Genomic DNA, 14,769 nt, shown 5'->3' on the forward strand with positions numbered 1-14,769 from the left:
TCGGGACATTCCTACCACCCTAGATGACTGGGTGTCTCTAGCTACCCGGATTGACATCCATTTCCTAGAACGTGCTAAGGAGACTACCTGGGAGAGAAGATTTCCTTGTCTTACTCCTCTTTTCCAGAAACCTGCTTCCCAATCTGCAACTCCCCAGGCACGCTCGCCCGAACCTACGCAGATCGACCAGACCAAGATGGTCAAATCTCGCCAAGAGACACGCCGAGCCGAGGGGAGCTGTTTCTACTGTGGTAGTAAGGAGCACCTGATCCGTTCCTGCCCGGTGAAGCCGGGAAACTCCAGTGTCTAGGACCGCTCGGAGAGGTCGTCCTAGGCAAAAGTAAATCCTCTCCGTTCTTGACTTTGTCTGTCTCTATTTCCTGTGGAGAGAACCGCTTCTTTGAAACCGCACATCTGGATTCCGGAGCCGCTGGGAATCTCATATCCCAGTCCCTTGTAGAGAAGTATCAGATTCCTACCAAACCTCTGGCTGAACCATTGGCAGTCACTTCCATGGATGGAAGACTCCTTCCGGTGACCATCTTGCTCGTCACAGAGCCCGTAACCCTGCAGGTGGGAATGCTGCACTCAGAGAGGATCTCCTTCCATGTGCTTTCCGGCCTCTCTGACTCCCTTTTGCTTGATCTACCCTGGCTACAGAGACATGAACCCGTTCTGAATTGGCAATCCGGTGAGGTGCTCCGTTGGGGGCAGGATTGCCACGAGACCTGCCAGGTCCCGGTTCACCCGGTTCGACCTCCGTCTACTCCGGCTAATTTACCTGGTCTACCGGCACCTTACTGGTCCTATGCAGATGTCTTCGACAAGAAGGAAGCAGAGACACTGCTACCTCATAGGCCATATGATTTCCCTATCGACCTGGTACCCGGTGCCACTCCACCCCGTGGGCGTATTTACCCGTTGTCGTTGGCCGAGACCCAGGCCATGTCGGAGTACATCGAAAAAAATCTGGCTAAGGGATTCATCCGGAAATCTACCTTCCCGGCTGGAGCCGGATTCTTCTTCGTAAAAAAGAAAGACGGTTCACTACGCCCCTGTATCGATTATAGAGGACTCAACCAGATTACTGTCAAAAACAAATACCCCCTGCCGCTCATCTCAGAGCTGTTCGACCGCCTTAAGGCCGCGAAGATCTTCTCCAAGCTCGATCTTCGTGGGGCGTATAACTTGGTCCGGATCCGCCAAGGAGACAAGTGGAAGACGGCATTCAATACCCGGGACGGCCACTATGAATACCGTGTGATGCCCTTCGGTCTCTGTAATGCTCCAGCTGTCTTCCAAGAATTAGTTAACGACATCTTTCGTGACCTCTTATATTTTTGCGTGGTGGTGTACCTGGACGACATCTTGGTCTTCTCTCCGGATCTTCCCACACACCGGAGGGATGTTCGTCTGGTCCTGCTTAGGCTCAGGCAGAATCACCTATATGCAAAATTTTAGAAATGCCTCTTCGAGCAGACCTCTCTTCCATTATTGGGCTACATTATCTCTAAGACTGGTCTACAGATGGACCCAGAGAAGGTCTCTGCCATCTTAAAGTGGCCCCGTCTGGAGGGGTTGAAGGCGATTCAGCGATTCCTGGGCTTCGCCAACTATTACCGTCTCTTCATCCCACATTTTTCTTCCTGCGCTCACCCGAAAGGGAGCAAATCCTAAGGAATGGCCGTCCGAAGCGGAGGAGGCCTTCCTCTCCTTAAAACAAGCCTTCTCTTCTGCCCCAGTGTTGCACCGTCTGGATAGCAACAAACAGTTCTTTCTGGAGGTTGATGCTTCCTCTTCCGGAGCCGGAGCGGTGCTCACCCAGAAATCTCCATCTGGGAGGATGGTAACCTGCGGCTTTTTCTCCAAGCTCTTCTCCTCGTCTGAGCGCAACTACTCCATAGGAGATCGAGAACTGCTAGCCATCAAATTGGCGCTGGAGGAGTGGCGTTACCTGCTTGAAGGGGCTCTGCACCCGGTGGTCATCTATACTGACCACAAAAACAAGGCATATCTACAGAATGCCCAAAGACTCAATCCACGTCAGGCCCGGTGGTTTTTGTTCTTCGCCCGCTTCAACTTTACCCTACATTACCGCCCGGCGGACAAGAATGTTAAAGCCGATGCCTTGTCCCGATCCTTCCTGTCTTCCGATCAAGAGGAGGAGCCTATGCATATCATCGATCCCACCAAAGTGATGAATGTGGCCCCCTTGGACCTGTCTCGTCTTCTACCCGGCAAGATGTTTGTAGCAGTTCCAGATCGTAAGAAGGTCCTTCACTGGGGTCATTCATCCAAACTAGCCGGCCATGCTGGCCAGAAGAAGACCTTCCTGCTCATTACCTGGCATTACTGGTGGCCTACCCTGCGCCAGGATGTGGTAGACTTCGTCTCGGCCTGTTCGTCCTGTGCCCGCAACAAGGTTCCCAGACATCTTCCAGCCGGCCGTCTCCTGCCTCTTCCCATACCTGCTGCCCCATGGCAACACATTGCTATGGACTTTTTTACTGATCTCCCTGTTTCTTCCGGTTGTGCGGTCATTTGGGTGGTCGCTGACCGCTTTTCTAAAATGGCCCACTTCATCCCTCAGCCTGGTCTCCCATCTGCATCTGTGCTGGCTAAGGACTTCATCCATCACATCTTTCGTCTCCACGGCCTACCCCTCCACATTGTGTCTGTTCAGGAGTTCAGTTCACTTCGCGCTTCTGGAGAGCTACGTGTAAGCTGCTGGAGGTCACCCTGGATTTCTCCTCTGCTTACCATCCGCAGTCCAATGGCCAAGTGTAACGTATCAACCAGATCCTTACCAGCTTCCTCCGCCACTTCATCAACGCTCACCATACCGATTGGGTGGAGCTCCTACCAAGGGCCGAGTTCTCCTATAACCATGAGAGCGAATCTTCTTCCAAGTCCCCGTTCTTTGTGGTCTATGGTCAACATCCCCGGATTCCGTTTCCCATTTCCGCTTCAGTGGACAACCCTGCCGCGGAGTCTCTGGTCAGCGAATTTTCCACTATTTGGGAGGACACTACACTGTGTTCCAAATTATTATGCAAATAATATTTTCTCAGATTTTCCCAAATTACCTATATGAATTGCAGTCATTGTAATTTTCCAGTCAAATAACTATTAGAGTACAACTGAAAGGTTTTTGTACAAACTGCCTATGATAACAGTATATTTTTAAAAAAATAAAAAACTCAAACTGCACTCAAAATGCATGTTCCAAATTATTATGCACAGCAGAGTTTTCAACCTTTTCATTTTAATAAAGAACAAAAAAATGGTCATTTTTGAAATTATAAGCATTAGCAGGTTATTACAAACTGAAATCAAACACTTTTCAACTCAAAACTTTATTCTAGGTGATGTTACATTTGCACATAGGACCCCTTGTTTCGAAAGGAGCTTCTGAACTCTCTCGTCCATTGAATTTGTCAGGTTTTCTGCTTTAATTGTTTTGCATGAGGACAGAATACCCTCCCAGAGCTGTTGCTTAGATGTGAACTGCCTCCCGCCATCATAGACACTCCTTTTGATGATGCTCCAGAGGTTCTCAATGGGGTTGAGGTCAGGGGAGCATGGGTGCCACACCATAAGTTTGTCCCCTTTTATGCCCATAGCAGCCAGAGATGCAGATGTGTTATGTGCAGCATGAGACGGGGCATTATCATGCATGAAATGATATCGATGGTCCAGATGGATGGAGTGGAGGATGGCTGGTTGATGGACACCCCATGCAAACACGGCTACGGCACTAACAAGGAGGAGGTGGAGTAATGTTTTGGGCTGGAATCATGGGGAGAGAGATTGTCGGCCCTTTTAGGATCCCTGAAGGGGTAATGATGAACTCCATAATGTATGTTGAGTTTCTCAAACAGCACTTCCTTCCATTGTTCAAGAAGAAGAACCGTGTATTCCGCAGCAAGATCATTTTCATGCTTCGAAAAGAAGGCACAGGGATGTACTCCACCCTTGTTCTCCGACCCCCACTGATGAAGCATCGACCTCGACCAAAAAAGGCTTGGTCTCATCAGGCTGCATAAGGATAGGGGCAGAACTGAACCTCTCTTTGAGATACTTAAACGCTTCAATGGCCTCAGTAGTCCACTGGACCGTATTCGCACCTTTCCTGGTGAGATCGGTCAGTGGTTTAACAATTACAGAAAAATTCTTAATGAATTTCCTGTAATAATTGGCAAAACCCAAAAATCTCTATATAGATTTCAAACCAATAAGGCCTAGGCCATTCCTGCACAGCCTGAACCTGCACAGGGTCCATCTCAAAGCCCTCGCTGGAGACAATGTAGCTCAAAAAACTAATTTTCTGCACAGCGAACTCACATTTCTCCAGCTTAGCAAAGAGTGAATTATCACTCAATAACTGCAAAACTTCACGTACACTCTGCCAATGGGACTCTAGATCTGGTGAATAAATCAAAATGTCATCCAAATACACAACCACATTCTTACCAATCAAAGGTCTGAGGATGTCATTAATAAGGTTCTGAAAAAATGCAGGTGCATTGGTAAGACCAAAAGGCATCACCAGATTCTCAAAATGACCTACCGGAGTGTTAAAAGCAGTTTTCCATTCATCACCTTCCTTCACTCGTAACAAATTGTATGCCCCCCGGAGATCAATTTTAGAGAACCAGTTGGCCCCCACTAACTGGTTAAACAAGTCAGGAATTAACGGCAATGGGTAGGAATTGCGTACTGTAATCTTATTAATTTCACGAAAATCCAGACATGGACGTAAACCCCCGTCCATTTTTTTAGCAAAGAAAAATCCAACTGCAACAGGAGACTTAGAAGGTCTAATGTGACCAGCAGCCAGGCTAGTCTGTATGTAGTTGTGACGCTCACAGCCCTCACCCTGGGAAGTGGGGTTACTCGGAGCCGGGTCAGATGTTGAGGGGATGCAGTCGTGGCCTAGACCCGTTCCGTGCCCAGGGCGGTCACATAAAAGATGTAATGAGCTTTCAGGGTTGAGTGGTATTTCGACTATGCCACCTACGGTTTCCGGTGATGGACACCAGCGCTGTCTCAGTCCACTGAGGCCGGTGTTACAGACAGCTAAGATGGAACGGCTTCCCGCAGGCGGAGCGGGCCTCAGGGCAGTGTGAGGAAGGATGGTGGGTGCAGTGCCGCGCAGTAAATAACAGGCTGAAGCGGGGTGTGAAGTCATCCAGGGTTTTTACTCACGTTAAGATGAACTTTAGCCGCAAAGCTTCCCTCTGCTCCTCGCGGCGTGCTGCGGCCACCAGGAAGGGGGTCCAGCACTTAGCAGATAGATCAGGAGCACCTGTCAAGACCCCTTTGGTGTGTTCCTCTCCTTCTCCCTCACTTTCTCCTTCTCCTCCCTGCTTGTGTCCCCCTCTGGGATTCACTAAGCCGCCGGGCTTTCCAACAGTGACGTGAAGTACACGGTCAGATATCGGGGGCCGGTCACCCCTCTTGCAGCAGGAGTCCCTTTGACTAGGCCAGAATGAAGGTAGCAGGTGGCGTACGCCGCTCCGTCCACATCCCCCTGGGATCCTTTTGCCTGTGGCGCTTGTCTCCTCTACTCCCCTCCAGGCCTTCTTAGATAGGGACCTTGACCGGGTAGAGACAGCGGTTAACTCAGACCCGCTCCTCGTCTCAAGGCCAGAGCACGAGGACCGTGTATCTCCAATCAGCTGCAGGTTCTAACAGAAAGCCACGTTCAGTGATGAAGATCACAATCAAAGACCATGAACCTAAGATGGCCGTTGGTTAAATATGATGCTATTAGTGCATCCTAAAAGTGTGTCCTCCACCCTCACCCACTACATGGTTCCCCCTATCTTTGGTTCCCCCCATCTCCTCTATCCCGGCTGGGGCAGCACCCTGGTGCCTTAAAGCCCCCCTCAGGAAATGAGTGGTGTAGTGTTGAATGGTGTAGTAGGGTCCCGAGAAGTGCTCCATCCTTACCTGGAAGAGGAGATACCACACCTCTTAGCTGAGGTGCAGTACCCCTGTGGCGACTGAACCCTCAGGGGCGCCACATTCCCCCCCTGGTGAAACTCAGCACGTCCGCGGGCTGAAAAAGAGTAAAAAGTGGTACAGACATTTCAAATTTTTGTATAACAATAACAATAAAACGATCTTCCCTTTATGGGAGGAAAGGACACTTTAAACGTTGCATAAAATATATAGTATAAATGTAGAAAAACAGTAAAGAGAAATTATGCATGTAGACAGTATTGTAGAAAAGTGTCAGTTCAGCAGCATGAGGGACCTGTCCCAAACCCCCAACGTAGGCCCTGGGGTGGCTGCAGGGCATGGAGATACTGAGTTGGACCTCCAGTAGAGCCACTCCCGACAGGTTTTTCTTCTGAGGTCTGAGGTAGTAGTAGATGCGGTGTAACGGGTCTGGGAGGCGGAACCTCTGAGCTACTATACAAGGGGGCAGTCCTTGTAAGGGAGCGGGTGGCGACCAGGGAAGACGGGCAGGAGGTCACAGCAGGTGACCGGGACAGTCTCTGAGTGAACGGGCTGGAGGTCACGGCAAGTGACCGGGGCAGTCTCTGAATGAACGGGCAGATGGTCACGGCAAGTGACCGGGGCAGTCTCTGAATGAACGGGCAGATGGTCACGGCAAGTGACCGGGGCAGTCTCTGGATGAACGGGCAGATGGTCACGGCAAGTGACCGGGGCAGTCTCTAGGTAAAGGGTTGGTACGACCTGTGGCGGCTGATGATAGACGTGAGCTCCCAGGTGAGCAGGCGAGAGTCTCTGGAAGAACGGGTGGTCACAGCATGTGACGGCGGAGCCTCCAGGAAGACCAACAGACAGGCGGCAGATGAGCGCACCCAGGTGAGCGGGCAGAAGACTCTGGACAGGCGGGTGGTCACAGCACGTGACGGCAGAGCCTCCAGGTAGGCTAGCGGACAGGCAGCAGATGAGCGCTCCCAGGTGAGCGAGCAGGAGTCACTGGGCAGGCAGGTGGTCACAGCACGTGACGGCGGAGCCTCCAGGTAGACTAGCAGGCAGGTAGCAGGTGTGTGCTCCCAGGTGAGCGGGCAAGCTGGTCCATAGACAGACTGACAGGAGTTGGAAGGCAGACCGTCGGACCTCGGGCAAGCAGGCAGGTGGCTGATGTGCGCTCCCAGGTGAGCGGGCAGACTGGTCCTTAGACAGACTGACAGGAGTAGTAAGGCAGACCGTCGGACCTCAGACTAGCAGGCAGGTAGCAGATAATCAGGCAGGAATCTGGCAGGTAACTGGCAGGTAACTGGCAACGGGACCTGAGGGCTGAAGCAGAGTAGTAAACAGTGCAACAACATTGCTCGGGCACCTCCATTTTGGAGGAGGTGCCTTATATATGGTGAAGTCCTCCGGCCATTGGCCGGGGACTCCTTAGGACGGCACGCGCGGCCCCTTTAAGAGGGAGGGAGAGCGCGCGCGCGCGCCCTAAGCACAGTGGACGGGAAGGAGCGCGCGCTGCCAGCAGAGCGGGAGGAGGACGCCGGGCACGGAGCAGGGAGGTGAGGGGAACAGCGTCCCTGCCTAGCAGAGGGCAGGGACTCCGGCGCTATATGCGGTTTTGCATAAAACCAATAGGGAGCACCTAAATAGATGCATAAACTATATACAATAAGTAGAAGAGTCTGTCTACTGCCAGTCCGCAGGGACAAATGTCTCTTTAAACCGGGAGGAAAACATTATTAAACATAAACAATTTAACTGTTAGGTACAGCCTCCGGGGCCGTTCAGTCCAGGTATCCCCACTTGGGAAAAGGCTCGTTCTTCCCTACGGAGCCTGACCGGTCCTCTTGTGGCAGGCGCGTGGGGGTCTCGCCCTGAAACACTCTGTGAACGTCCAGGGCGTACCAGCCACGCACCCCATGGTGGCGGGTGTATGTCACCAGATCACCCGGATAGAGGTTCCGACCAGGGTGTCCCTTCTTAAATTGTGGCTCGACGTCCCGCCGGCTGCCGAAAACGTCCTGCTCAAACTGGGGACCCCGTATGAAGCCCCATCCCGCCTCCTGGTGGAAGCGGACTATCAGCCCTTCCTCCCGGGGACTTGGACGGGCGGCCTCCTCCTGGCGGGCCTTGGGCTTTGCAGCTTTGGAGCGCACCTCTAGACGCTCGCAGCGGACTCTCCTCTCCCGCAGTTCCTTGTTGAGTTGGAGGAGCTCCCTTTTACAGAACTCCTTCCTCCTCTGCGCTTCAGCCCGGGTCTCCTGGGGGAAGCCCATCAGGTCGCCCCCCTGGTCATCTCTTCCGCCGCCGGGCAGGCGACCGGGGGCGCGGGTAGCGGCGACAGCAGGGGTTGCTGCAGGTCCTCTGCTGGTGCGGACCAGTCCGGGTTGGGGGTGATGGTCTCCCCTGTGAAGGCGGGTTGTAGACCGGGAGTCGGGAGGCATAGCAGACCTCCGCTGGTGGCAGATACTTGGGCCTCCATCTCCGGAGCTAGGAGCTGCTCCCACACGACAGCGCCCGGGGACAGGGGTGCTGGCATCAGATCCAGGAGGGCCTCCGTGGGCCTGGCGCTCGGGACAGGGGTTTGCTTCTCACCCGATCCTGGGCTGCACGCGGCCTCCGGGGTTTCCTCTGCCTGGGTTGCGGTCCTCGTAGTTAGGGCTGCAGAGCCCTGGCGGCGGGCCCGGATTTTGCTAAGCACCTCTCCCCGCCACTCCGCGGCGGCTTGCCGTTGAGCCTCTGCGACCCTCCGGGTCAAGTCCTGTGCCTCTCCACGGAGGAACTCGGCCTCCTCCAGGGTCAAGTGGATTTCCCTTACACCGAGCGGGGTAGCAGCTCGTGGGCAAGCATCGGAGGGTTCCTCCTGCGCTGCGTCCATCTTTGCTGCCGGGTGTGGTGTGTCTCGCGGCCACACCTTCTTGTCGCTTTAGTCTCCTACTCTTTTCAGGGTGGCTCCAGGGCGGCTGGCTGACGGGCACTCCCAGGGACATCCTATCCACTTTGACGGACATTACCTTGCGGACTGTCTCTGCTGAAGGGGGCGGTCTGCACTTTTGGCGTCATGGGGAAGCCTGGCCCACGATGGGAGGTACGGAGTCGCTGTCCTTTTTGCACATAATGGCGTCCATTCTTCTTGGGCGGCGCCACGTGAAGTGTAAAACGACAGTCTTTTAGTGAAAAGGCGCACAGTACCCGGTAGCAATGGGGATTTTCTTTTCCGTTGCTGCGGGCACACAATCCTGCCGACTACGCCAAGTTGTGACGCTCACAGCCCTCACCCTGGGAAGTGGGGTTACTCGGAGCCGGGTCAGATGTTGAGGGGATGCAGTCGTAGCCTAGACCCGTTCCGTGCCCAGGGCGGTCACATAAAAGATGTAATGGGCTTTCAGGGTTGAGTGGTATTCGACTAAGCCACCTACGGTTTCCGGTGATGGACACCAGCGCTGTCTCAGTCCACTGAGGCCGGTGTTACAGACAGCTAAGATGGAACGGCTCCCCGCAGGCGGAGCGGGCCTCAGGGCAGTGTGAGGAAGGATGGTGGGTGCAGTGCCGCGCAGTAAATAACAGGCTGAAGCGGGGTGTGAAGTCATCCAGGGTTTTTACTCACATTAAGATGAACTTTAGCCGCAAAGTTTCCCTCTGCTCCTCGTGGCGTGCTGCGGCCACCAGGAAGGGGGTCCAGCACTTTCCAGATAGATCAGGAGCACCTGTCAAGACCCCGTTGGTGTGTTCCTCTCCTTCTCCCTCACTTTCTCCTTCTCCTCCCCCTCTGGGATTCACCCTCCCTCAGGACAAGAGTGGTGTAGTGTTGAATGGTGAAGTAGGGTCCCGAGAAGTGCTCCATCTTTACTTGAAGAGGAGATACCACACCTCTTAGCTCAGGTGCAGTACCCCTGTGGCGACTGAACCCTCAGGGGCGCCACATACTCCTCCAAGGCCTTTCTTTCAGGGATAGTCAGTTTAAACAAGCGACTCTTTGGAAGAGTAGCTCCCGGAATAAACTCAATGGCGCAATCATAATCCCTATGAGGAGGTAAAACTTGCGACTACTCCTCCGAAAAAAAACTGGAAAAATGTTGAATAGGCACAGGTAATTCCCCTTTTTCCACAGCCGCAATGCGACTATTACAACATTTATCATAGCACTTCGGACTCCAAGACTTAATCACATTAGTAGACCAGTCCAGTAAAGGATTGTGCAGTTTTAACCAAGTCAAACCTAGAACAAACGGAAAGGGTAAATTATATAATACAACCAAGTCCAAAATTTCTTGGTGAACTCCATTGATAGTGAGAGGAAATGCAGCAGTCTTGTGAGTAATACATTTCAAGGGAGTGTTATCAACTGCAATCACAGAAATAGGTGATGACAAAGGTTTGAATTTCAAATTAAGTTTTTCCAAAAACCCTTTATCAATCACATTAAGTGTTGAACCACAATCCACAAATACCTGAAATTCAATCAAATCTCCCTGCAGAGGAGTACTCCCTGAAAGAAATACTCCTGCAGAGCATAAACAAGCTATACGGGCGTAACTGACCTTTTTTTTTTCTTTACTTAAACGAAGCTCACAATACTTTATCAAATGGTCAGCTTTACCACAATAAAGACACAATCCATCAGCGAACCTCCGGTCTCTTTCCTGAGAGCGGAGTGACGTCGCCCCAACCTCCATCAGTTCTCCGCCGTCTGAGCAGATTTTCTGGGGACTAGGACCTGACATTACAGGAGTCTTTACCTCATTTAGCCTGACCCTCAGCCTCCTGTCCACACGAACAGCTAATTGCATGGCATCCTGCAGAGTCTCAGGTGCAGGGAATGCAATTAGCAGATCCTTAACCCTTTCACTCAGACCAGCAAGAAATAAACATTTCAGAGCAGGATCATTCCATAAGACTTCTGAAGCCCATCTTCTGAAGTGTGTGCAATAATTTTCAACATCACCTGACTCCTGATTCAAATGCCTGAGTTCAGCCTCAGCAGATGAGATTCTATCAGGATCGTCATATAATAGACCCATAGCAGAAAAAAATTCTTCTACTGACCTTAAACATGGATCATTACGTTGGAGAGAAAAGGCCCACCCCTGTGGTTCATTGCGCAAAAGTGACATAATAAAACCAATGCGCTGTGATTAATTCCCAGTGGACCTTGGTCTCAAACGAAAATATAACAAACAAGCATTTTTAAAGGAAAAAAAATCTTACTGTTTGCCATAAAAAACATCAGACAGTCCTACCTTGGGTTCCACAAAATGCGCTCCAGGACAGCTACTCAAATGTTGCTGAAGCTCGGCCACCTCCAGAGACAATCCCTGCAAACGTTGAGCCAAATCCTGGACGGAAACCATACTGATCCCCGAATTTCTTTCCTTTTAGTTTTTTGTGCTGGACTTACTGTTATGATCTGTAACAAGTACTAAGGAAAGATAGGGGAAAGCTGTCCCTACAGTAAGACTAAGCTGAATCCCTATGATGTAGCGGGCTGCCTGTTCCTAGTGAACAGACCCGCCTTTGTTCTCAGCTAGTCTGAACGAAGACCTATAGCATAAGGGGAGGGGTCCCTAAAAGAACTAAGGACTGGGACAAAAAGGGGACACCTCCTAAACAGAGAAGTTGTTGCAGAGCACAAAAAGACAAACTGACAAAAAGGTACTAGAGTTCCCAGAAGGACCGAGCGAACTGACAGAGAAAGGCACCGAAGCACCTGGCTAGAGAAACAGTCAAACACTGAAGTCCAGCACAGCCAAAAGGGCGGAGCTGGAATATAAAGACAGATGGTCATGTGACCGCAAAACATAAGATGGAAAAAAACAAACAGGAGGGTTCTAACAATACCAGGGATGCTGAAGTAAGAAGAGGTTGCTCATACTGCTGTCCACCCTGTCTGTCTGATCTAATACTGGAGATGCTAGGGGTGCTGAAATAAAAAGAGGCCATTCACACTGCTGTCCATAATGTATATCTGATCTAATACTGGAGATACCAAGGGTGCTGAGGTAAGAATAGGATGCTCACACTGCTGTCCATCATGTTTATCTGATCTAAAACTTAAGAATGCAGGGGTGTTGAGGTAAGAAGCGGTTGCTCACACTGCTGTCCACCCTGTCAGTCTGATCTAATACTGGAGAAACAAGGGGTGCTTAGGTATAAAGAGGCTGCTCACACTGCTGTCCATCTTGTTTATCTGATCTAAAACTCAAGATATCAGGAGTTCTGAGGTAAGAAAATGCTTCTCACACTGCTGTCCTCCCTGTCTATTTGATCTAATACTGGAGATATCAGGGGTGCTGAGGTAAGAAGAGGCTTCTCACACTGCAGTGCACCCTGTCTGTCTGATGTAAAACTGGAGATACCAAGGGTGCTGAGATAAAAACAGGCTGCTCACACTGCTGTCCACCCTGTCTGATCTAAAATTGGAGAAACAAGGATTAGTGCAGTAAAACGTGGCTGCTCACACTGCTGTCCACCATATCTTTCTAATCTAATACTGGAGATATCGGGGAGCTGAGGTAAGAAGAGGCTGCTCACATGTCTGTCCACATGAGAGAACCCCAGCAGACTCAAATAAATATCAGTGGATGTCAGTCATACACCTTTGGCTTAATAGACACCATGTGAGCTGTGTCTTCTATGGCATGCATGTCCTATGTGGTATGGGGTAGTGTAGTCTTTAATGTCTGTATCCCTGGTGGTCTAGAGCAGTGAAGAGGATAGTGTCAGGACACCATGTCATCTCTAGTTATGGTGATCTAGGGCAATGAAATGATTTTCTTTAATAGCTTTACTAGTTAACAGTAATGAAAGAGCTAATGTGTACTAAACCTGTGGTAAAGGGTAGTAATAATTCAACTCCCAGATCGTACTAGGATTTGTTGTTGGATCCATGGACACATATATGAACACAGTCATACAGCATGCATGTCTGGGGTAGTGAAAATTATTGTCTGCATCCCCTGTGGTATAATACAATGAATTGTGTTAATGTCAGCATTCCTGGTGGTCTAGAGAAGTGAATAGCTTAATGCCAGAACCTCTTTTAATCCACAGCAATGAAAAAAACTGGTGTTAGTATTCCTGGTGGCCAAGTTATGTTCCCTGACGGGCTGTAACAGAAAATAAGTTAATATTTGTATCCCTGGTGGTCCAGAGCAGTGAAGGGGGTAATTTTCGGTTCCCCTTTGCTCTAGGGTAATAAAGTTGTTTATGTTAGGTTCCCTGTTCGCTAGGTTAAAGGGGTTGTGTCATTTTTAATCATTACTCGCACCGCTCCATGGCCTCTCTGCCTCTGCTGCATCAGAAGAGTGCAGGGGGACCGAAACTAGATCCAGCCCTTGTAAGCTCTATAGGAAACAGCTTGTAATTGAAAGGGTCGTTGCCTAGGCGACCGGCCACCTCTGATAGAATTCAGAGGTTTCTGATTCCCTAGGCAAAAAGCAGTAAATAATAATCTTTTTATTTATATAGCACCAACATATTCTGCAGCGCTTTACAATTCAGATAATTTCCACATTATCAGCACTGTCCCCATTGGGGCTCACAATCTACATTCCCTATCAGTCTTTGGAGGGTCAGAAGAAACTGGAGAACACCCACGCAAACACAGGAAGAACATACAAACTCCTTGCAGATGTTGTCCTTGGTGGGATTTGAACCCAGGACCCCAGTGCTGCAAGGTTGCAGTGCTAACCACCAAGCCACCACGCTGCCCAAACATTAAAAATCCCTCTATTCTTGAGAATGAAGAGCATTTCTAATAACAGGTACAATGCAAAGTTGCTTGTTTTTACAAGCATTTTGTAATTGCAATCATTTATGATGTTGAGAGATGCAGCGTTGGAAATGCTTTGCCCCCTCTAGACCAAGCAATGAGGGGCAGGGACGCTGCAAAAGGAAAGGAGTGATGACATATCAGAGCTTCAGCCAAGCTGTGTTTAATTTTAATAGCTTGGACTGTTGCGGACATGCCATCCGTCTCCCTGCTGGGACAGAGTTGGCTTCCCTGCTTGGCATTGATTTTTAACTGGCCCCCAATGTGCTGAAACCACTGACCCTTTGCTCACCTTGAGAGCAATACATTAGCAATGCATGGGTGCGCAGCACGATGGCCCCACACTCCTGTGTCTGATCAGCCAGACTGTATATATCTGTCATTTATGGCATAGAAAAGAGTGATGAGCGAGCACTAAAATGCTCGAATCGAGCAGGTCGGGCGCTCGAGTACCAATTATAATGGAATTCAATGGGAAACTCGAGTAATTTTCCAGAAGACCCTAAGAGAAGGTCTGGGGGGCAGGAAAAACACTGAAATGGATGGAAAGAGGGCTCAAATGTAATGGGAACAGCATAGGGAAGACGCCCGGACGCAGCTCTGATTCCCAGGTCGCTGCTGGGAACAATGTTGTTAGAGTATTACTCCCTTTTACGGACTCACAATAAAACATACAAGACCGAAGATAAAATGGATTTATTCCTATATAATGACTTGTGTATAAGACAAACTTAAAAAGAGAAAAAAAATAACGCCTCCTCCACCCCTTAATAACCGGTCATCTCTCACCGTAGTTCCCTGTCGCCTATGACTACAATAGATGACATAGTAGAGGGAGAAATAAAGCTACACCCACCGGTAGTCACCGGTAAATGTAATTTTAACAACATTTTACTACCTTATGTGGGCATGTTGTGTGAAATGATCAGACACATCTTGTTTAATTTATGAAGGAGGGACTCTCAAACTCACAAAGCCTTGACGATGCAACTGCCAAAAATTATAAGGAGGAGGAACTCCGATACCCTCTGTATTAGATATAAAGG

The sequence above is a fragment of the Phyllobates terribilis genome, unplaced genomic scaffold (genome assembly GCF_046119375.1).
Source record: "Phyllobates terribilis strain yellow unplaced genomic scaffold, ASM4611937v1 Scaffold_3__8_contigs__length_932513732, whole genome shotgun sequence".
Taxonomy (NCBI): Eukaryota; Metazoa; Chordata; class Amphibia; order Anura; family Dendrobatidae; genus Phyllobates; species Phyllobates terribilis.